Genomic DNA, 22,736 nt, shown 5'->3' on the forward strand with positions numbered 1-22,736 from the left:
AGCAGAGAACCTCCCTCTTAGATTCGTGGTTTGACCTGCAACGCTTAAACAGTCTAATTTGGATTCACGGCAGAAACATTTCATTCCCCCTTGGAGCTCAGGGTGAAAGTGAAAGCCTCAGAGTCCCTGACCTGCAGAAACTCGCAGGTAGGGAGGAGAGCGCAGGTAAACAAGGCCGTGTGACCCTTGCCTCAGCAGGGATTTAGGCAAGAGGGCAGCTCTGAAGGAAACGAGATGGGAGGGGAGGTTCTGACTCAGGTCAGTCTCGGGGCAACTCCGGGAAGAGCTGAGTCAGGGGATGAGCACAGGTTTGCCAGCCAGAGAGAAGGAAGGGCATTCGGGCAGGAGGTGGGCAACATATGCAGGCGGGATCCCGGGGGGTGACACCCACGTGTGACTGGTGATGCACGTCCTTCCAGATGATGGAGCACGAGTGTAAGAGGGTGACGAGGGCCAGTCTAGACTGAGCCCTGCGAACACGGTCAGATTGAACCCTGCAGAGTCAGGCAAGGACTTTAAGCCAGCCAGAACAGACTGCATGGCAGAGAGATTGCCTAGGCTTCCTAAGGAGGAATGTAGGAGAATATTGCAATATGTTGAGACTCCAGAGGGCATAGCCTGAAAGGTGGCTCAGAGGGTAAAGCCTGGTGGCTCCGCCTGTGATGTGGGAGACCCGGGTTCGATCCCTGGGTCGGGAAGATCCCCTGGAGAAGGAAATGGCAACCCACTCCAGTGTTCTTGCCTGGAGAATCCCATAGACGGAGGAGCCTGGTGGGCTATAGTCCATGGGGTCACAAAGAGTTGGACATGACTGAGTGACTTCACTTCACTTCAAGAGGGCAAAAAGCCTGGCTCCTGTGGAGGCTGAATGAGGGGGAGACAGGACTTAGAAAGGTGGTGTCGCCATCACAGTGCTGGAGGAGAGGCCGGGGGATGTCAGAGGAGCTCAGTGCACCCTCCAGCCATCCCCTCGCTCGCATTGTGTTCCCTCACAAGCATCCGCTGAGCTACATGCAAAGCCTCACGTGGAGAGGGCACCACAGCAGAGAAGAAAACGGCCGTGCCCTGGAGTGCAGACTGGGGTTCAAGTCTGCGAGAGAGAAAACCCATCCATGACCTCTGAGAGGCTTGTCTTCCGCTCCCTCTGCCATCTGCCTCCGCTCTGAGTCACACCCAAAGCACACCTGAGGACCTCAGACCCTCCCACACGGCCCTTTCTGAGAGAGGGCCCTCTCCCAGCATCCCTGCTGACCTCAGGGCCTCTCGGAAGGTAACCGACCGGGCCGCACCCAGAGTCAGCATCCCAGACTCCAGCTCAGATCTGAGCTGCCACGGATCCCTGTTCCTTTCTCCTCCCTCATCCCTACAGCGAAAGCTAAGAATCTTTCAGCCAAAACACAAGAATGACAACTTTTCTCTGATGAGCCCAAAGTTTCAGAAAACAAAACCAAAAGCAAAGGCCTCTCAAGACGACATTTCCCATGTCCTTGGTGGGCCCTCCAGGAGGAAAGTGGGCGTGATGCTCAAGGAGCGTAGGGAGAATCAGCTCCGTATATATGATATGGCCATAAACGCATTCAGGCTTCAGGATGGCATCCTATAAACTCTTTGAGGTCTTCCTGGCAGGAAACACCATTCTCATGCAGATTTCTGAGATTTTCCCTCGAGGAACTCATAAACTCCACAGGTGTTGTTTAAGGAAGAAAAGCAGGCTGAGGGTTTGACTTCTGTCTAATCTGTTGTTTCTCTAACCAGGGCTGGTCCTGCCCAACAAAACCACCGCAGCACCACGCCACCCAGACATCTGTCCACACAATGCCAGGTGGCGCTCCCTCTGGGACCTTGCTTAAGCGCTCTGGAACGGAGCCACAAAGCCAACACAATGTCCCCACCCCCTGGCCGCTGGGAGAACTGAAAGGGGAGAGAAGCACCTTCAGAAAAAAGCCAGGGAAGATTTGCAGGGAGGAAGAAACTACAGGAAAAAAAAAAAAAAAACAACCTCTTTCCAGAGTCCACCAGGCAGGATCCACAGAGTGAGGCTCATTTCCTTAGCAATTATAATCAGACTCTCTGCTGTTTTGGGTCCACCTTGTGCAAAACTAAATAGCTCCAATCCCTTCAGATAACATTTCCAACAGAAAAAAAATCAGGAAACAAATGCATTAAGTGGATTCACTCAGCTTACTGAAAAGACAAACACTTTGCCATTTTTCTGCTTGACACAGGCCAGGGCCATCTTATTCATAAGCCAGAAAGCCAGGGCCCACCTCTCCAACCCCCACACCACCCCTAAAGCAGGCACTCCGCTCCCAACATTGAACACACTGTACCTTACAAGAAGCTGGTCATTGCAGGCGTCCAGAAAGCACCCAGCCAGGAGCAGGCTGAGCCCAGTGGAGGACGAGCGCTTGCCGAGCCCCCGCCTCCGGGGGTGTGCCTCTGATCATGCAGGGAGCCCTTGATGCCCCCAAGAACAGTGCCAAGTATTCGGGCAGCCTGACACCCTGGTTCCCTAGCCTCTGCCCAGGGAGGCAGAGGCGGGCCAAGCCAGCCCACAGGAAGGTTTCAAAGGCAATATCTGCTCCTGGGGCTACAACAACCAGGAGGGGAAAAAAAAAGAAAGCGGCAGCAGACTTTCCAAGTTGAGCTCCATCTGCCCCAGGCTCCTGCTGGGTCAGATGGCAAATGCCACGGTTTTCCATCTTCTTAGCACTGAAGTGTTTTGCTGGGTCAGAGTGCTCTCCATGTAGGTACATACCAATCTGTTGGTCTGACCACCAGCAGTTAAACCCAGTCTTTTCAAACATGAAAGTTTTGTACTTGGCATGGAACCACATCTTCTCGCGCAGAGAACAAAGGGTCAGGGAAGCGCGCCGGTTCTGCCCCAGGGAACCGGGCAGCCCGCGTGGCCCCTGGAAGACCGCAGATGTGGCCCCGACCCGGGGAGGCACGCGGCCCTCCAAAGAGCCGCCTCGGGCTGGGCACACACAGCAGGGGACACACCCGCTCAGAAGCTTCCCCCAAAAGTCACAGAGGCTCGTTTTCAGACTTCTCTTCTGAAGTCATTTCTACCCCTCTGGACATCATGGAAAACAACAGCTCTTGTCTGTATCTTCCTACACATTCCGGTTGCAACTGATGCTTGGAAATCGGGGAATCCTGCTCAAATTCTAACTGGAAAAGGGGAAGACAAGAAATCATGGGTGCCCCCCTCGTATGTGCCAGATCCCTTTAACTTTGATTTTTATTTTCTTTCCAGGGTTTTCCATTTGCTAGACAAGGTGACTTGGCCAGGATCCCAGGGGGTCCCACGTCATCTGCCTTTTGTGACAAAGCCCAAAAGACGGGATTATTCTTGTTGGTGTCTCAGACAGCAACGAGAGTTCTCAGCTGCTTCAAGGTTCAGTGTTCAAAACAACCATGGATGGGGTGGAAGGAAGAGCCCCGTGTCACAGACCTATTCCTCCAGGCTGAGCCCCTACTCCCGAGCAAGGCAGGTGAGAACCCACCTGTCTCCAGGTCTTCAAGGACAGGTAGGGCAGCGCCCCCTGGTGGCCCTGCTTAAGCGATACTGCGGGAGTCCCCGCCCCCGCCCCCCATCCCACCCACACACCGCGCAAACCCTGTCCGGGCTTTTCTCAAGCGGCGGGGTCTGGGGGGAGGAAATCACATCTGAGGACCCGGGGGACTGAAAAGGAAGTGACCCTGCTTGAAGGGCCTACACGGTCCACCACTCAGAGCCCTGTCACGGTGTTAAAAACCACAGAAACGTCCAACAGGAAAGGAAGGCTTCATGCAGTCTCCAATAACCGTACGCAGGTGCTTTGGGTTTTTTTTTTTTAACAAGGTAAAGGCTATTCTTAGATGTTTAACTATAAACAGATATAGGGAAAAAAGATCTTTCTCAATTTTATGAGCTTTCGAGATAATTAATTTTCATGCTTTAAGGTATATAATTTTAAAAATGTAAACACAACGCTGCCTTGTTTATGATCTAATTAATGTAATCAGAGCAACAATCCACAAGGAAGTGGCTTTGTGAATGAAGTTTTTAAATGATACGGATACACTCAGGATGCACCGTTTGGCAAGGAAAAGATTTTAAATTGTTACAGAAATAGAAAGAGAGAAATACGTATATACACATATATGTCATATAAAGCATATGATATTTTATTATAGAAAGAGACATCTAGTGGGGGTGGGGCGGCACATCCCAGGTGGCTCAGTGGTAAAGAATCCACCTGCCAATGCAGGAGATGTAAGAGACTCAGGTTCAATCCCTGGGTTGGGAAGACTCCCCTGGAGGAGGAAATGGCAACCCACTCCAGTATTCTTGCCTGGGAAATTCCTTGGACAGCGGAGCCAGACGGGCTACAGTCCATGGAGTCACAAAGAGTCGGACACAACTTGGCAACTAGACAACAAAAGCAACATATCTAGAGAGAGATACCTTGAGTTTGACCCGGGCTTGGGTTTCAGTTCTGACTTAATGGACATTTGTCCCTGAACAACTTCCCTAACCTTTTGTGTCTTGGTTTCCGCAATCTGAAAGAAGGGATAAAAGTACCAGTTTCTTAGGGGTGTTGTTTGGATTCCACGAATGAATATGCAGAGGGTACTCAGAACAGTGAAGGGCACATATGAAATACTAACAGTATAGACCATGAATGGTATAGGCCAATGAATATTCATTGGAAGGACTGATGCTGAAGCTGAAACTCCAATACTTTGGCCACCTGATGCGAAGAACTGACTCTGCAAAAGACCCTGATGCTGGGCAAGATTGAAGGCGGGAGGAGAAGGGGACAACAGAGGATGAGATGGTTGGATAGCATCACTGACTCGATGGACATGAGTTTGAGCTAGCTCCAGGAGTTGGTGATGGACAGTGAAGCCTGGCGTGTTGCAGTCCACAGGGTCACAAAGAGTTGGACATGACTGAGCAACTGAACTGAAGGCCATGGTAAGAGTGAAACAATTCAAGATGTTTTTAATGCTTCTTTAATATTTTCTACAATTTGCTCATTTTAAACTGACATAAATTATCATCATGAGAATAAAAGTAGCAAAGAAGGAATTGCCTTTATCAGGCCTGTATTACATACCTTTGAACTGACTGTGCTTTCCTGCTGCTGTCAAAATAGGCTTTTGATGTGAAAATAACAGGTGCCTGCACAGGAGAGCTCACCCGAGAGTCAGCTCCAATGGGTATGTCTGGTAAGAGCCTTCCTTCCGAATTTACATCTGCACATCTATGCTCAGTGTCAGTGTATCTCCTTGCCATAAACCCCTCTCTTCTATTTCATATCAAATACTGTTCACCCCACCTCCCGGCCAAATCCCCTCCACCTTATATGTGACAAGGATGGATAGATTCACCACGTGTGTGTGTGTTAGTAGGTCAGTGGTGTCCAACTCTTTGCAACCCCATGAACTGTAGCTTGCCAGGCTCCTCTGTCCATGGGATTCTCCAGGCAAGAATACTGGAGCAGGTTGCCATTTCCTTCTCCAGGGGATCTTCCTGACTCAGGGATTGAACCTGGGTCTCCTGCATTGCAGGCAGATGCTTTAACATCTGAGCCACCAGGGAAGCCCCTAGATTCACCAAACTAGCAGCCAACTGTGTTGGTTTTTGTGTGTGTGTGTGTGTGTGACCACAAAGGCTGGAAGTGATGACCTTCAAAAGGCAAAAAGTCTCTACCTGTGCAACAGAATGTCCTGGAGACCATGGTCACCACCACTAATGAACAAAGATGCCTTGGCTTTTGCAAACCATTTCCCTGAGAGTTTTTAGATCACGTTCGATCTGCTCTACTCCTACCAACTGTGAGGATCTGGTACTGCCTGACGCTGACTGCTCACAACTCCAGCATTGTGAGCATGGGAGGCCCTTACACCTCGTTCATGACATGAACTCCTACTCATCCTTCAAAACCCACCTCAAAAGTCTCTTGTGTTGTGTGATGGACCTGGCCTCCCTTAAGAGACCTGAACATTTCTGTCTTTGTTTAGCTTTAACAAAACTCCAGAAGCCAGACTGGAGAGAAGATTTGTGGCTGATACAGGGGGAGTAACGAGAGGAAGCCGGTTGGCCTTCCAGAAACCCAGACTTGGGATTTAGCCGAAAACAGAGGACTTCTTTGAAATGCTGTATGCAGAGCACTTGGCTCCTGCCTGTCTCACTCGACGGCCACATGTGGAATTCCAGGACTCAGTTGGTGCACCCCTGGCAAAACATGAAATCAGTTAAACTGAGTCAACCGAAGAGAACTAGGGCCACTAATGTAGACACAGTCTAGTATTTAGAGGCCTCCAAAATGCTGTCCTGAGCACCCAAAAATCAACCCCTGCCAGTCCACAAGCTCCACCTGTGGGTGCAAATCTCCCAGTCAATGTTCTCTTTTTAAAACTCACATGAAGATCCAAGGGTCACCTGGCCTCTGAAGAAAGACCAAAGCATGACAAGAACATCCAGGAGAAGAAAAGATACTAAAGCAGCCAGAGGGGAAAAAAAAAAAAAAAGGATATATAAAGGATTAAAAAAAAAAAACCCTATAATTATAATCCTCTGAGAGATTTGGAAGGGTGGCCATACTTTGTCACCCAGCCCATTCAGTGAGAGATTCGAAAATCAGAGAGGAAGACGTCTTAGAAGTGACCCCTGGTCCATCCTCTGGTTTAGAGCCAAGGGAAGGTCTTAGTCCTCTGAGGTTACTGTAAAAAAACACCATAGACTGGAGGGCTCAGAAAACACACGTTTATTTCTTCAGTTCTGGAGGCTGGGAGGTCCATGACCAAGGTGCCAACAGATTTGGTATCTGGTGAGAGCTCATTTCTTGGCTCATAGATGGACCAGCTTCTCACTGTATCCTCAGGTGGCAGAAGAGATGAGGGAGCTTTCTGGAGGTCTTTTTAAAGGGCATCCATGCCATTCCCGAAGGTGCCACCCGCATGACCTCATCACCTCCCCAAGGCCGCAACTCCCAATACCATCACATCAAAGATTAGGTTTCAACATGTGAATCTGAGTGGGGAGGACACATGCATTTAGTCCCCAGTAGGGACGCCTGGCTACCTAGAGAGCTGACTGGAAAAGCCACAGGTATGGGCCACACACATTTCCATATCAGTCAGTTCTGCTACACCTCTTGTTTTTAAACCACAGATCTGTTCCAACAGATTAATAAATTACAGAACAACTTGAAAACTTTGTGCATTCTGTGTGCCCTTGGTGTAATTTACTTGGCAAGAAACACTAAGGTGAATGCAGAAAAATGGTGCCCAGCTGAAGTGAGCTGCTTAAGGAAGACACCAAACCACACACCTCCAACACCCACCAGCCACCTCCAATCTCAGTATCTATGACGAACCACAGCCATCTGTCTCTGGTGTTAGAACTTTCCATATGATTCCACATCTCTCTCCTTCCGCTCCTTCACAGTAACTCACAATAGCCAACCCTTCCCATGAGTACTTCTGCACACAAAACTCCATTCATCTTGCACTTCTAAGTCAAGCTCCATATTTATTGCAGCCTTTATGTATTTTTTGGCCATTTCTCATATGTAGAATTGTGCTTCCCTTTTTTTTTTTCTTTTTTTTTTTGGCCAAGCAGGATCTTAATTCCTTGACCAGGGATCAAAGGGGCTTCCCTGGATTCTTAGCGGTAAACAATCCACCTGCAATGCAGAAGGGACAGGAGATGCAGGTTCGATCGGTAGGTTGGGAAGATCCCCTGGAGGAGGGCATGGCAACCCACTCCAGTATTCTTGCCTAGAGAATCCCATGGACAGAGGAGCCTGGCAAGCTACAGTCCATGGGGTTGCAAAGAGCCGGACACAGCTGAGGGGGTCGAAAAGAGCTGGACACAGCTGAGTGACTGAACGTGTGTGCACACACACACACACACAGATAGAACCCATGCCCCCTGCATTGGAAGTAAGGACTCTTAACCACTGGGCCACCAGGGAAGTCCCCTGTGCTTCCCTTTTCTATTAGGCATTTACCTTTTGTTTTCAATGTGTCATTGATTAAATTTTTGAGTTCTATGCCTATAATGCCAACTTTCCCATAACTCCTGTGGTTTTCATTGTGCAATTTTTTATGACTCAGTAATTTTTAGAAACTTGTCGCATTATATCAGAACTGACCGTGTGACTGTATTTCTGTATCCAAACCACATTTTCAGGAGTTCTCTGATCCTTGGGGTGGGGCGGGGTCAGGGGTGGGGGAGGGGGGCACACAAACAGACATGGCAAGCTGATTCTGTTTTGGAAAATTTGGTCACCATCATCGAACTGCACACCAGTCACGCCAAGCTCTTTCTGGCAACCCCAAATCTTTCATCAGCTCTTTGGCCTTTTCCCTGCACTGAGCTGGAAACTTTTCCTGGGACCGAGTCAGTTCTTGGGTTTGTTAGTATAAAAGAAATCTGTGTATCATCCGGGTGCCCCACCCCCGCCCCCATCAAATACAAAGTAAAATTCAAGCATAATTAATGAAATCTCCATTCCTGGCTTGTGTTTACAGGAAAAGCTGCTATGGAGCCAGTGCCTGGGTTCCCATCCTGCCCCTCACTGGTCAGTTGCTGTGTGACCTCAGGAACCTCCCACATCCTCTCTGAGCTCCTTTCCTCCCCATAAGCAGAGATAACAAGGCTTACTTCAAAGGGGTTCTGTGAGTTTTAAGTAAGATTATGTATTTAGCACAGTGACTGACACTTAAGTATTTTTCCCTTTTTTTTACTATGTCAAGCTGATCTTTTGGCTGGTTACAAACCTATTCCCTCATCCATGTCTTATGTTATTTGCCTACACTGAAATCTCCTCCCCTCCACTGCTACTCAAATTTGGAGCTTAAAAATTGCAAAAAAAAAAAAAAAGAATAATTGGGTGGTAACAACCTTGGAACAACAGACTGGTTCCAAATAGGAAAAGGAGTACGTCAAGGCTGTATATTGTCACCCTGCTTATTTAACTTATATGAAGAGTACATCGTAAGAAACGCTGGGCTGGAAGAAGCACAAGCTGGAATCAAGATTGCCGGGAGAAATATCAATAACCTCAGATATGCAGATGACACCACCCTTATGGCAGAAAGTGAAAAGGAATTAAAAAGCCTCTTGATGAAAGTGAAAGTGGAGAGTGAAGAAGTTGGCTTAAAGCTCAATATTCAGAAAACGAAGATCATGGCATCCAGTCCCATCACTTCATGGGAAATAGATGGGGAAACAGTGGAAACAGTGTCAGACTTTATTTTTCTGGGCTCCAAAATCACTGCAGATGGTGACTGCAGCCATGAAATTAAAAGATGCTTACTCCTTGAAAGGAAAGTTATGTCCAACCTAGATAGCATCTTAAAAAGCAGAGACATTACTTTGCCAACAAAGGTCTGTCTAGTCAAGGCTATGGTTTTTCCTGTGGTCATGTATGGATGTGAGAGTTGGACTGTGAAGAAGGCTGAGCGCCGAAGAATTGATGCTTTTGAACTGTGGTGTTGGAGAAGACTCTGGAGAGTCCCTTGGACTACAAGGAGATCCAACCAGTCCATTCTGAAGGAGATCAGCCCTGGGATTTCTTTGGAAGGAATGATGCTAAAGCTGAAACTCCAGTACTTTGGCCACCTCAGGTGAAGAGTTGACTCATTGGAAAAGACTCTGATGCTGGGAGGGATTGGGGGCAGAGGATGAGATGGCTGGATGGCATCACTGACTCGATGGACATGAGTCTGAGTGAACTCCGGGAGTTGGTGATGGACAGGGAGGCCTGGCGTGCTGCGATTCATGGGGTTGCAAAGAGTCGGACACAACTGAGCAACTGAACTGAACTGAACAACCTTTTAAGTCTTTGGCTCATACTGGCTAGGTCTTCTCTTCAGCTGTTGCCTTCCATTAGCTTGCAGTAATAATTCAATCACTCATTCAACATGCCTAGCTTACATATACTGGGTATTTGAGTGACTTAACTTTCCAGAAAAGACCCTGATACTGTGAAAGACTGGGGGCAAGAGGAGATGGGGGTGGCAGAGGACAAGATAGTTACATAGTATCACCAACTCAACAGACAAGAGCTTGAGCAAACTTGGGGAGATAGTGAAGGACAGAGAAGCCTGGTGTGCTGCAGTCCATGGGGTTGGAAAGTGTCAAACATGACTTAATGACTGAAAAACAACAATTTTCCAGAGCCTGTTTTTTCAGCAAAATGAGGATAATAGCACCTATATCATAAGATTGTTGGAGGGCTTCAATGACACCAAGAGACCATAAAGCATGTTTCGTACTGTCTAGCACATAGTCGGCGCTCAAAAATGGTAGCTTTTATTGGTATTGCCATGATGAAAAATGACTAAGCCACAGCCCTGCTCTCAGTTCAGTTCAGTCGCTCAGTCGTGTCTGACTCTTTGCGACCCCATGAATCGCAGCACGCCAGGCCTCCCTGTCCATCACCAACTCCAGGAGTTCACTCAGACTCACGTCCATCGAGTCAGTGATGCCATCCAGCCATCTCATCCTCTGGCGTCCCCTTCTCCTCCTGCCCCCAATCCCTCCCAGCAAAGGAAGCCTAAATGCTGATAAACATGAAGACCTCTCCCCACTACACTAGTGCAGCGAAGCAGATGCTCTGCTAGGAAGATCTGCAAACTTATCTCCTCCTACAAACCCAAACAAGCTGGAGCAAATGTTCTGCTGGCAATGAAACAATGAGTCTGATTATGAACGCATATGACTGAAAAGGCAGCAAGCTAGCTTAAGTATGATTCATCATTGTCTGCCGCAGTAATTAGAAGTATTTTGGTTGGTTCTAGGTCAGAATGACCCAGTTACTGAACTTTTTTTTTTTTTTTTCATTGCTAAAGTTTGTGGTGAACCTTAAAACAAAAGCTAAAGGCTTAGGAAAAGATAATTACTTTGTGGCTTTTGCTCAGAGGCAGGACATTATCAGCTCTGCCTTTCAGAAGCAAGATCCTGGCCAAGAAGCTGTTAACGCTCCATCTCTCCTTTCACTAGACACAGGAATAATATTCATGGATGCTCCAGACTGGAGCTCCTGGAAGCCTATTCTGCCCATCTGTTTCCCAAGCTCCTAGCACAAAATAACAATAACCAGGAGAGTGTTTATTGATGAGGTACAGGTTATAACCAGTAGTCATGAACAGGTTTGAGAGCTGGACCATAAAGAAAGCTGCTGCTGCTGCTAAGTCCCTTCAGTCATGTCTGACTCTTGTGCAACCCCATAGACAGCAGCCCACCAGGCTCCCCCATCCCTGGATTCTCCAGGCAAGAACACTGGAGTGGGTTGCCATTTCCTTCTCCAATGCATGAAAGTGAAAAGTGAAAGTGAAGTCGCTCAGTCTTAGCGACCCCATGGACTGCAGCCTACCAGGCTCCTCCATCCATGGGATTTTCGTACTGGAGTGGGGTGCCATTGCTTTCTCCGAAAGAAAGCTGAATGTTGAAGAATTGATGCTTTCAAATTGTGATGCTCTTGAGAGTCCCTTGGAAGCAAGGAGATCACACCTGTCAATCCTAAAGGAAATCAACCCTGACTATTCATTGTGGGGAGGGCTGTTGTTGAAGTTGAAGCTCCAATACTTTGGCCACCCAATGCAATACTTTGGCCACCTGATGCAAAGAGCCAACACCTTAGAAAAGACCCTGATGCTGGGAAAGATGGAAGGCAAAAGGAGAAGGGGACGGCAGAAGATGAGATGATTAGATAGCATCACTGACTCAATGAACATGAATTTGAGCAAACTGCAGGAGATAGTGGAGGACAGAGGAGGCTGGTGTGCTGCAGTCCGTGAGGTCCCAAAGACTTAGCAGCTGAACACCAAAAACAGGCAAGGAAAAAAAAAAGAATTAATTACCCCAAATATCTCTCCAGCAGTCAGTGAACATTTTCCACTTTATTCTGGCTGACACTGACTCATTAGCAAGACAGTTTCTTACATATTTAGTATGCCACATTTCAATGACAAAAAGCATGAAATAATGACAGAATGCAGAGAAAGTATATTGCACCCTTTTAGACTTTACTGTAGTTGCAAGTTTTAAACGCATAGGAAAAAGACTGGAAGGAAATACACTGAAATGATAACACTGGATGTTTGGGGAAATGAAATTATGGGCAAATTTTTTTTCTTTCTATTTTCTGTATTTCCTAAATTTTTTACAAACACATAAACAACTTCGGTGTGGGGACAGATTACACTCATAAAATTCCATCAAGTTGGAGATCCACTTGGAGACAGCACGGTATGGAAAAGATGAGAGGACCTGAGTGCTGGAATCACCCTGACCCAACTGCCACTCCCCAGCAAGCCAGTCATCTGCCCTCTGCAAAATGAACAGTCCAAGCTACATCATCTCTTTAGCAGCCCACAGCTCCCGCTCAACAGATACTTATGTATTTCAAGTGACAGCACTCACAGGATGAACTGGAAACCCTCCTGGGGCTGAATGGGGAACACACATCCCCAGAGCTGCCCTCCAGTTCCAGGCCTGAGTCACCGTCGGAAGCTGGGAGGGAGCCAGGGGCACCTGCTCCCTTAACAGCAGCCCACCACCTGTGTTCTCTTTCTTCTTGGAACCAGACTGACTTCAGAGCCCAACAGAGTTCTGGTCTGAGCTGGGCTGGGCTGGGCTGGGCTGGATGGACTTGCACACAGCATCTCTGACCCAAAGGAGATCCAGAATGGCCTTCCCTCCATAAAAGCCAAACTCCCCATCCTTCTAGGCCAACCTCAGGGCCCATCGCGTCTAGGAAGCTGTCACACATTGCTGCAACCTTTCCTCTCACTCCTTCCTGTTTTTGAATTGTGCTTATTAAATTTGTGCAAATAGGGACTTCCCAGGTGATCCAGTGGCTGAGAATCTGCCTTCCACTGCAGAGGATGAGGGTTCAATCCATGGTCAGGGAACTAAGATCCCACATGCCACAGGGCAACTAAGCCCACACATGGCAACTACGGAGCCCTTGAGTTCTAGAGCCCATGGTCCACAACAAGAGAAGCCTAAGAAGCCTGTGCACCACAACTAGAGAAAGCTCAAGTGCCAAAACGAACAGCCTGAGTGCTGAAGCAAAGACCCAGCGCAGATACAAAAAGGTATTTGTAAATATTTGTGTGATAAAGAGTCAGTTCAGTTCAGTTCAGTCACTCAGTCGTGCCCAACTCTTTGCGACCCCATGGACTGCAGCATGCCAGGCCTCCCTGTCCATTGCCAACTCCCGAAGTTTACTCAAACTCATGTCCATTGAGTCGGTGATACCATCCAACCATCTCATCCTCAGTCGTCCCCTTCTCCTGCCTTCACTCTTTCCCAGCACTACGGTATCATGAGTCTTTATCAAGGGATTATAATGCCTTGACTCTATAGTGGAAGCGACAAATAGATTCAAGGGACTATAATCCCTTGATAAAGACTCATGATACAACAAATATCCATGTGCCCACTTCCAGTGTACGAACAAGAACATTTCATCCTGTTTGGTATCCCCCAACTCATGTGCTCTCATCCATCAATACCCCCAGGTATCTGGTACCCTAAATTTTATGTTTATCACTTGCTTGCTTTTCTTTATAATTTTAACAAAATTCTTAGTTTAACTTAATGTTAACCTAAAATTTAACACAGATTTAACTCAGCTTTTTTTTTTTTGGTTTTCCTATTCAGTAAAGGTCAACATCAGTGTGCCTATAGGTCACCTGGGATCTTGTTAACACGAAGATTCTATTTCAGTTGGTTTGCCTTAGAGGCTGAAATTTGACATTTCGTGGCATTTGACAAGCTTGCTGTTGTTCAGTCACTAAGTCATGTCCAACTCTTTGTGATCCCATGGACCACAGCACACTAAGCTTCCCTGTCCTTCACTGTCTTTCAGAGTTTGCTCAAACTCATGTCTATTGATTCGGTGATGCTATCCAACCAGCTCATCCTCTATCATCCCCTTCCCCTCCTACCTTCAATCTTTCCCAGCATCAGGGTCTTTTCCAATGAGTGGGCTCTTAACATCAGGTGGCCAAGTACTGGAGCTTCAGCTTCAGCATCAGTCTTTCCAATGAATATTCAGGGTTGATTTCCTTTAGGATTAACTGGTTTGTTCTCCTTGATGTTCAAGGGACTCTCAAGAGTCTTCTCCAACACCACAGTTCAAAAGCATGAAGCATCTGACAAGCTAATTTAACTTGTTTCAATCTAAGCAACATATTGTCTAGTTTTACATCTTTTAAACTCTTTATGAGTGGACTTACACTGTATATTTTTTTCTATGACATGTTGTTTGTTTTTTTTTTGTCTAATTCACCCATGATGTTGCCTGGATCTGCGAGTTGCTTTCACAGCTGTATAGTACTTCATTGTGTAAATACACCACTGTTTATTTTTCTACTCCATAGCGGATGACGACTTGAGCTACTTCTATGAATAGTTTTTGTTTGTGTGTTGTTACAAATAACACAAGTATAAACATTATCATACATATCTCCTATTACTATCACAGGTCTCAAGGCTGCCACACAGTTCCAGGGGGAGCTATCCACCCCGTAGGCTACTAGAATACCATCCCCTAGAACAAAAATGTTGTGCCAGCTTGAGTGAGTAAGTCCGGTTGTTCCCCATCCTTACCTACCCTCGATACTGTCAGATTTAAATTTCTGCTAGAGGGTATCTCATTGTAGTTTTAATTTGCAGTTTCCTCTTTACTTGTGAAGTTGAGCATGTTTTCATATCTTTATTCATTATCTGCTTCTCTCTTGTCCCTTCCTAAATTCCTAAACTATCCCTTTGGTTTATCTTACCAAACCAAAAAGGAATTTCTGTAAATATTACTCTTTCACTTTTATTTTGTAGTTTCAGTACCTGTCCTACAGTATATTCTGGTTTCTCTATTTACTATTTTATAGGGGGTTTTACTGAGTGACTAAGTGTCACTCTCACTTCCCCTGGTGGGGGTAAGGGAACTCTTCCATCTTCACAGGTCTAATACAGATTTGGCAATTTCATTATTTTTAGAGTTTCTTCCCTTTATTTTCAAATGAATCCTGGAAAATGGGAATTTTCAAAGTCATTGTGCAAAATGAACACATTAAGTAGGAGAAAGTGTTAGTCCGTCAGTCATAATCTGACTCTTTGCAACCCCATGGACTGTAGCCCCCCAGGCTCCTCTACCCACGGAATTTTCAAGGCAAGGATACAGGAGTGGGTTGCCAGTCCCTTCTCCAGAGGATCTTCCTGACCCAGGAATCGAACCTGTGTCTCCTGCGTTGGCCGCCAGATTCTTTATCACTGAGCCACCTGGGAAGCCCAGTCACTGAATCTAATTACTTTCAATCTAAAAAAAAGCTATCCGGTCATTCTTTTAGAATAAATATCTACAGCTAGCAAAGAAAACAGTGAAATTTGACAAACATGTATCATTTCATATGAGTACTGGTGTTGAAGATTTCTCCTAGAAAATACAGACTTAGTTCCACGTACTCCTGGCAGACAGCATTGCTTGGCAAAGGGTTTTATAAAACAGTCTACAGTCACACAAGTTTTACAGGTAAAGGGGCTTAGAACTGTCACCCAGTCCAACCCTTTGCCTTATAATAAGAAACTGTTATATTATTTTAAAAGCAAAGACTAGAACATTTAATCCAGACAAATACTTCTCTTACTTTCACCTAGTATGTTTGCACCTTATAAATTCTTGCCTTTTATGGATGGATTTGAAAGAGATTTCGGCCACTCATTAACTTTGATGTAAATGTGAACTTGGAGTAGTGGTAGGTCCCAGCCTTGAAGAGTCGTCATACTTCTGTTCTACCGGAATAGTGACCCCTGGATGTTTGTGATCTGTTTCTCAGACACAGCAGCAAGCACGTGAATTCAGGGCCTTTTCCTAGTGTGGACAGCTGGGAACAGGAGAATCCAGCCCCATGCCCATTGCACTGTTTCCCTGAGCAAGTTTCTTATTGGATGGAGGTTGATTTTACAGCCTGAGAAAGACGGATTCTGAGATCTTGTGGGTTTCACTCTACTCAACAGCTGTTTTCGTGTCAATGCAGAAAGGAGATAGATAAGCCTTCAAAAAAGTTAAAGGAAAGGGAAACTAAGGGATCCGGAGAATGCATATCAGCAGAACAAACAAGGTGGCAGACTCTGTTCAACTACTGATAGACAGGAGATGGCGACATGTCCTGCCTTCTTTCACAACGCTTCCCACACCAACAATTCACGATACAGTGTGTTGTCCCACTAGACCATGAACTCGTGAGGGAAAAGACCACATCTGTTTTGTTGATTACAGACTCTCCAGAGTCCAGCCCATGCCTGGCTGTCTCCACCAGTACTGTGTAATTGAATGAACAAGTGCAGTCTTGCTATTTAGAGAGGCTGACCAGCAGAAAAGACAGGTCAGGAGACATGCTGTACACCCAGCCCACCAGGTGCCCAAGTTTACTCTTGGATCAAGTTTCACCACGAGACGTTTTCAGCCCCATTAACTTAGTTCCTCATGGAATCATCTACCCAGAGTTACTCTGTGATATTGCAACATTGGCATTTTTTCAACACCATCATGGAAAAGAGCCATATGGAACTGGCTTTGGCATTTACTAACAAATTAGGTCCACTGTGTCTCAATATTATTTATATGCGGTCCCAGAATAGAAACTGATTTAAGAATTTAATGGGCGGGGGGAGGGAAGTAACAGAAGGGAAGACCTTTGTCCTGAAGAACTGGCATGTTTCTTCTTTTCTTTTAATATACCTACTAGCACTTATCATTTGCCCATTTTGTGCTAATAACTAGATAAACAGTGACAAATGGGTAAAAAAAAAAACAATGACTAATTTTACAGAAAACAAAGGCTAGCAGGAAAAAGATAATAACTAATAGTAATATTAACACATACCTGGCTCAGCCATCAAACTGTTTACCTGGCCATATTCATGCATTAATTGAGTCCAGCTATCAAACATTATAAATAACTCTACTAGGACGGTTGAGGGCAGGACGTGTGTATCTGTATGGGAACAACGGGGCAAACGTTAAACTTCCAAATTGGGAAGTTAATAAATACTATCTAAAATTCAACAATTAACCAGTAGCAACAAATGTCCTTTAGAAATGGCAGGGAAATCACTAAAAGAATCCATTAAAAGGATTGACAGTTACTGCCTTCCAAGGATAAGATAAGAAAGGAAGAAGTGGGCAGCTACAGAGAATAAGACTGTCATTAGTATTCAATGTATATGATTTTATTTAATCTCCACTAGAAAAGGCAGAGAAACCAGAGATCAAATTGCCAACATCCACTGGATCATGGAAAAAGCAAGAGAGTTCCAGAAAAACATCTATTTCTGCTTTATTGACTATGCCAAAGCTTTTGACTGTGTGGATCACAATAAACTGTGGAAAATTCTGAAAGAGATGGATATACCAGACCACCTGACCTGCCTCTTGAAAAATCTGTATGCAGGTCAGGAAGCAACAGTTAGAACTGGACATGGAACAACAGACTGGTTCCAAATAGGAAAAGGAGTTCGTCAAGGCTGTATACTGTCACCCTGCTTATTTAACTTATATGCAGAGAACATCATGAGAAACGCTGGACTGGAAGAAACACAAGCTGGAATCAAGATTGCCGGGAGAAATATCAATAACCTCAGATATGCAGATGACACCACCCTTATGGCAGAAAGTGAAGAGGAACTCAAAAGCCTCTTGATGAAAGTGAAAGTGCAGAGTGAAAAAGCTGGCTTAAAGTTCAACATTCAGAAAACGAAGATCATGGCATCCAGTCCCATCACTTCATGGGAAATAGATGGGGAAACAGTGGAGACAGTGTCAAGACTTTATTTTTCTGGGCTCCAAAATCACTGCAGATGGTGACTGCAGCCATGAAATTAAAAGACGCTTACTCCTTGGAAGGAAAGTTATGACCAACCTAGATAGCATACTCAAAAGCAGAGACATTACTTTGCCAACAAAGGTTCGTCTAGTCAAGGCTATGGTTTTTCCTGTGGTCATGTATGGATGTGAGAGTTGGACTGTGAAGAAGGCTGAGCACCAAAGAATTGATGCTTTTGAACTGTGGTGTTGGAGAAGACTCTTGAGAGTCCCTTGGACTGCAAGGAGATCCAACCAGTCCATTCTGAAGGAGATCAGCCCTGGGATTTCTTTGGAAGGAATGATACTAAAGCTGAAACTCCAGTACTTTGGCCACCTCATGCGAAGAGTTGACTCATTGGAAAAGATTCTGATGCTGGGAGGGATTGGGGGCAGGAGGAGAAGGGGACGACAGAGGATGAGATGGCTGGATGGCACCACTGACTCAATGGACGTGAGTCTGAGTGAACTCCGGGAGTTGGTGATGGACAGGGAGGCCTGGCGTGCTACAATTCATGGGGTCGCAAAGAGTCGGACACGACTGAGCAACTGAACTGAACTGAAAATTCTTACCTTACTAATGAGAAACTAAGGCTCGTAGACATTAACCAAGATTGCACAGCTGCTAGGTAAAGCTCAGATTTTGGTGCAGGCTCACTGAAATCCAAACCACCAAATCTTCCCACTACATTAGGGTCTGTCTCTTATTCCCTTACACTAAAGGAACTTGTGACATAAAGGAAGAAAGCTGTGAGTCACGTAGGCTCATAAAATGCTATATGATATAAAGAAAGGAAAAAAAGTGGCAAAGATGAGGAAGAGTGAAGGATAATGCTTAAAACGATTGATAAAACTAAAGTTACATTAGTAATTAATCCACATGAACTCCAGGCCTCAATGGATCTTTTTTTTCACTAGAACAAACTAATTTGGCATTTATAAAAGTGAGTCTCTGATAAAACCCTGCCAAGTCTGACCCCTCCAGGTGACTGGGTACTACATCCTATAGGGCTGGTCTCTGCCTTGATGGGCAGTCCTGGCCAGACGAGAGGTCACTGCACCCCCGGGCAGATGCTTCCCCTCACCACTAGAGGCAGCATTTCTGTGTGAACACAGCCTCCCATGTCTTTGCTACACAACCATGTCTGATTCTTTGTGATCCCGTGGACTGGAGCCAGCCAGGCTCCTTTATCCATAGGATTTTTCAGGCAAGAATACTGGAGTAGGTTGCCATTTCCTCCCCCAGGGAATCCTCCTGACCTAGGGATCAAACCCACATCTCCTGCATTGCAGGTGGATTCTTTACCCTCTGAATCATCCGGGACGCTCCCCCTTCCTGTGTCTTTGCCAAAAGCCTAAAGAAAGAGGCCCAAGTAAATATATGCCATTATGGAAGGAAATGGGCACAAGAAAGAGAATGTGACCAAGACATCTTTAAAAAGGCCGCATGAAACATGTAAACTGACACAGTCATGTCAGCGTGAGCTCAACCAAGCACCTCGCACACCCATCACCATGTTAGGTTGCCTGTTAGAGAAACCCAGCCACCGTGGCTCAACCCGAGAGCGGCTCATTCTTCCCATGTAACGAGGAAACCTGCAGGCAGCTAGTCCAGAGCCAGGGTAGCCTTTGACAACGACATTCCCTGGTAGCTCAGATGGTAAAGAATCTATCTGCAATGCAGGAGACCCGGGTTCGACCCCTGGGTTGGGAATATCCCCTGAAAAAGGGAATGACTACCCATTCCAGTATTCTTGTCTGGAGAAGTCTATGGAAGAGGAACCTGGCGAGCTACATACAGTCCATGGGGTTGCCAAGAGTCGGACATGACTGAGCAGCTAACACTTTTACTTGTTTTTTTCACTTCAAGACCAAAGCTCCTTCTGCCGTGGAAGGCAGCCTGTGAAGTTCACAGTCAGCCTGGAAGAAGGGAGAAAAGCAAAGATAAAAGGAACAGGACTTCTTCAGCAGGAAAACAAACTGTTTTCCCAGAAGTCCCAACCACTAGATTTCTGCTTATAAAACACTGGCCGGAACCTGGTCTTTAGGGCCACCTAGTCTCCAACAGAGCCTAGAAAACTGGGTTTTTAGCCAGGCACTTTGCTATTGTGAACAAAACCATTAATCGGGTTCCATTAATCAGGAATAAAGAAAGTGATGGGCAGAGCTATCTGCCATGGCCGCACTGAGCCCAGCGTTGGTTCAGCCAGTAACAAGGAGACGGGTGCTGTGTTTTGGAAAGCACGGAATGAGAAGTAATGATAAGACCAAAACAGAGCGAGGCGAAATCTGTCCCAGACAATGAGGTCATGCTGACCTTCTGGGGAGACGTGGATGTTCAGATAAGACACGGTACTGCAAGGCAAATGCAAAAATATCAAAATGCTATTTTACAAGGCTGCCGAGGTGGCTATTTTCGGTATTGATTATCCACCTGATAAGGCTGGCACGTGAACTGCCCCTGGAGGATCCTTCTAACCAGGCATCTGACATCATTTCATTGCATCCTCACGCAGTTCCTGTGAGACCAGCAGGAGGGGAAACATGAGAGCCAGAAAGATGAGGTCTTGCCCAAGTAAGAGGCAGAGATGGGATCCGAATGCAGATGGATCATGCTCTTGAGCCTACAGCCGCTCCATCTCTCCTCTGGTCCAGTTTAACCTCTGGATAGTGGACCTGGGCCTGAGGAGCTGGGCAAGATGCTGCCTCTATCCTCCCTACCAGATGTCTGGATGCCTAGCCAGACAGAGCTTTCAGATCCCCTCTGAGTCTAAAGCGAGCTGTCTCCGTAGGTTTCAGCCTTGGTGAAATAAAGAACACCGGCCGAAGGGAAGTCAGAGAGATGACCCAAGTTAATCAGTGCCCTGGCAACTTTCCAATTGCAGATAACCCTCATTGTGGCCGACACCCTAACCCTAAACTTCTGAGACTCTCAGCTGACAGCCTGGGACACCCCTGAGTAGTCCCAGAGAGACCAGAGACCTCTTCCTACTGTGAAGAAAAGGAAAACACCATCAATTACCTGGACAATCCAAATTGACCTTCAAATGAGCGTGATTGTCTCCTGTACTGAATTTATTTTGAAGTGTTCATTTTCAACTCTCAATGATGGTCAAGTCATAAACTCCCACCCTGACTGGACTCTCCTGTTCCTGATGACCTTGACAGGAGATGCTGATCTGGAAAGAGGCCACCAGCTTCCTGGGCGTCATCCACTCCCCTGTTTGCAGGAGATAAAAGAGTGCTACTGCCAGTAATTGAATATGCATGCACCATTTTGTTAGAGTCCCCGGTTCCTTTTTCTCCTTCGCTCTTAGAAGAAAAAGCACTAAATCACTTTCTCCAATAAAATGCCCATAGACAAGGAAAATAAAAACAACCACTCCTAGGAGAGCTCTCTGGGTCCTGTGAAGTTCTCAGCAGCTTTTAATTACTCCTCAGTGTTTTGCTACCAGTTGTTAAATGTAACAGAAACAAGAGCTACATTAACACATTAAAACAAGAGGACCTAGGTCTGCAAAGAGTGAGACCTATAAGAGCAGATGAGTGTGGGGGAAGGTCCCTTTGAACAAAGACTACTATCAGGGCAGGAAGCCAGCTTATCCTGGGCGATAATAAAATACCAAGCTTTAGTCTTCAATAGCTGAGTGGGGAAGGTGGTTTTGGGGGCATTTTTGGCTATCATTAGCAGCTTTTTTTTTTTTTTACAGATAGAGAAACTGAGCCTGCCCACAGCAGGACCATATGGGAAATAATAGTAGAATTAAGGGTGTAACCGGCTGTATTTTGGCACCCCTTCTCCACTGTCATCGGTTTTAAAAAACATTCACAAAATGGGAATGTCCGGGGGTTGATCACTTACAATAGCAAATTTTCCAAATGTCTAAAAGTTTTCAATAAAATGCTATTTTATATTTTGTAAGGGAGCCATAACCTTTTGCTCACTTCCAAAAGGAGAAGCAAGCAGAAAAATATTGGCAAACACAATAAGGCCATGCTGGAAAAGTCACTCACCCGATGAACAGCATCAGTCAAAACTTGAGCCGGGGGGGAAAACAATGTGAATGCACAGATTTCTGTTAACCAGATAGTTTCTTGGAGAACACAGGAGTGAGCATGCTGCAGTTCCTTGCAAGGTCTTGGTAAAGGGCTCCCTGCCGTCCCAAAGCACACGTTGCCTCGGCGATGCGTGTGACAGCAGCCTGGAGGACCCCAGGAGACAGGACCCTCCGGAGACAGGACCCCCCGGAGGATGGAGCAGAAGAGGGACCACCTGAGCAAAGTGCCACAGTGGGGATTATTCTACAGTCTGAGCAGTCGAAACTCAGGAATGTCCAGGGCCCTCCAAGAGGAGGCCTGCCACTAAAACCCAGGTTGGTCTGAGCCCCATGTAGAGCCCAGTTCCCCGGAAAACTGCCACAAGGAAGCGCCAGTGAACAAGGGCGGGAAAAATGGGGCCAAGTGACTGTGGGGTGAGCCGGATCCTGGAGAAAAGCGGGATGCTGTGGCACAGGAGCCCGGGAGGCTGGGGAGACAACAGCGCTGTGCCCAGAGCCACGTGCGTCCTTGAGCATATCCTCTTGGCTCAATCAATAGAGACGGTCAATTCAGGACTGCAGAGCTAACACAAAATGCAGGCTGAAGCCAAGCATCTCCTGTCAGTGAATGGGGCATTCGATTACCATATTTCTAACCCCCTTTATGCTGCCCAGATGCAATCTGGGGAAGTCCTTAGGTCCAGCTAGGGAGGCAGAGGGAAGTCCCATAAATCTAAAGTAATACATGGAATTAAAAGCCCAAGCTTTTTCCAGGGACAAGCTTCTCAGCAGGATAAAGCGAACCACAGATCAAGTACAAAGT

General features: G+C 46.3%; 1 protein-coding gene across 7 annotated transcripts in view; it reads right to left on the reverse strand.

Moving 5' to 3' along the window:
• GREB1 (growth regulating estrogen receptor binding 1) overlaps nucleotides 1-22,736 on the reverse strand; it is a 133,734-nt gene that overhangs the window by 81,990 nt on the left and 29,008 nt on the right. The window contains exon 1 of one of the 7 annotated variants that reach the window (XM_044926238.2): nucleotides 2,331-2,622. The exons of the other annotated variants lie outside the window; for them this stretch is intronic. The gene's annotated coding sequence lies outside the window, so the exon portion shown is untranslated. Of the gene's footprint in view, nucleotides 1-2,330; nucleotides 2,623-22,736 lie in introns of those variants that run through there. 7 annotated transcript variants of the gene reach the window in all.

The sequence above is a fragment of the Bubalus bubalis genome, chromosome 12 (genome assembly GCF_019923935.1).
Source record: "Bubalus bubalis isolate 160015118507 breed Murrah chromosome 12, NDDB_SH_1, whole genome shotgun sequence".
Classification (NCBI taxonomy): Eukaryota; Metazoa; Chordata; class Mammalia; order Artiodactyla; family Bovidae; genus Bubalus; species Bubalus bubalis.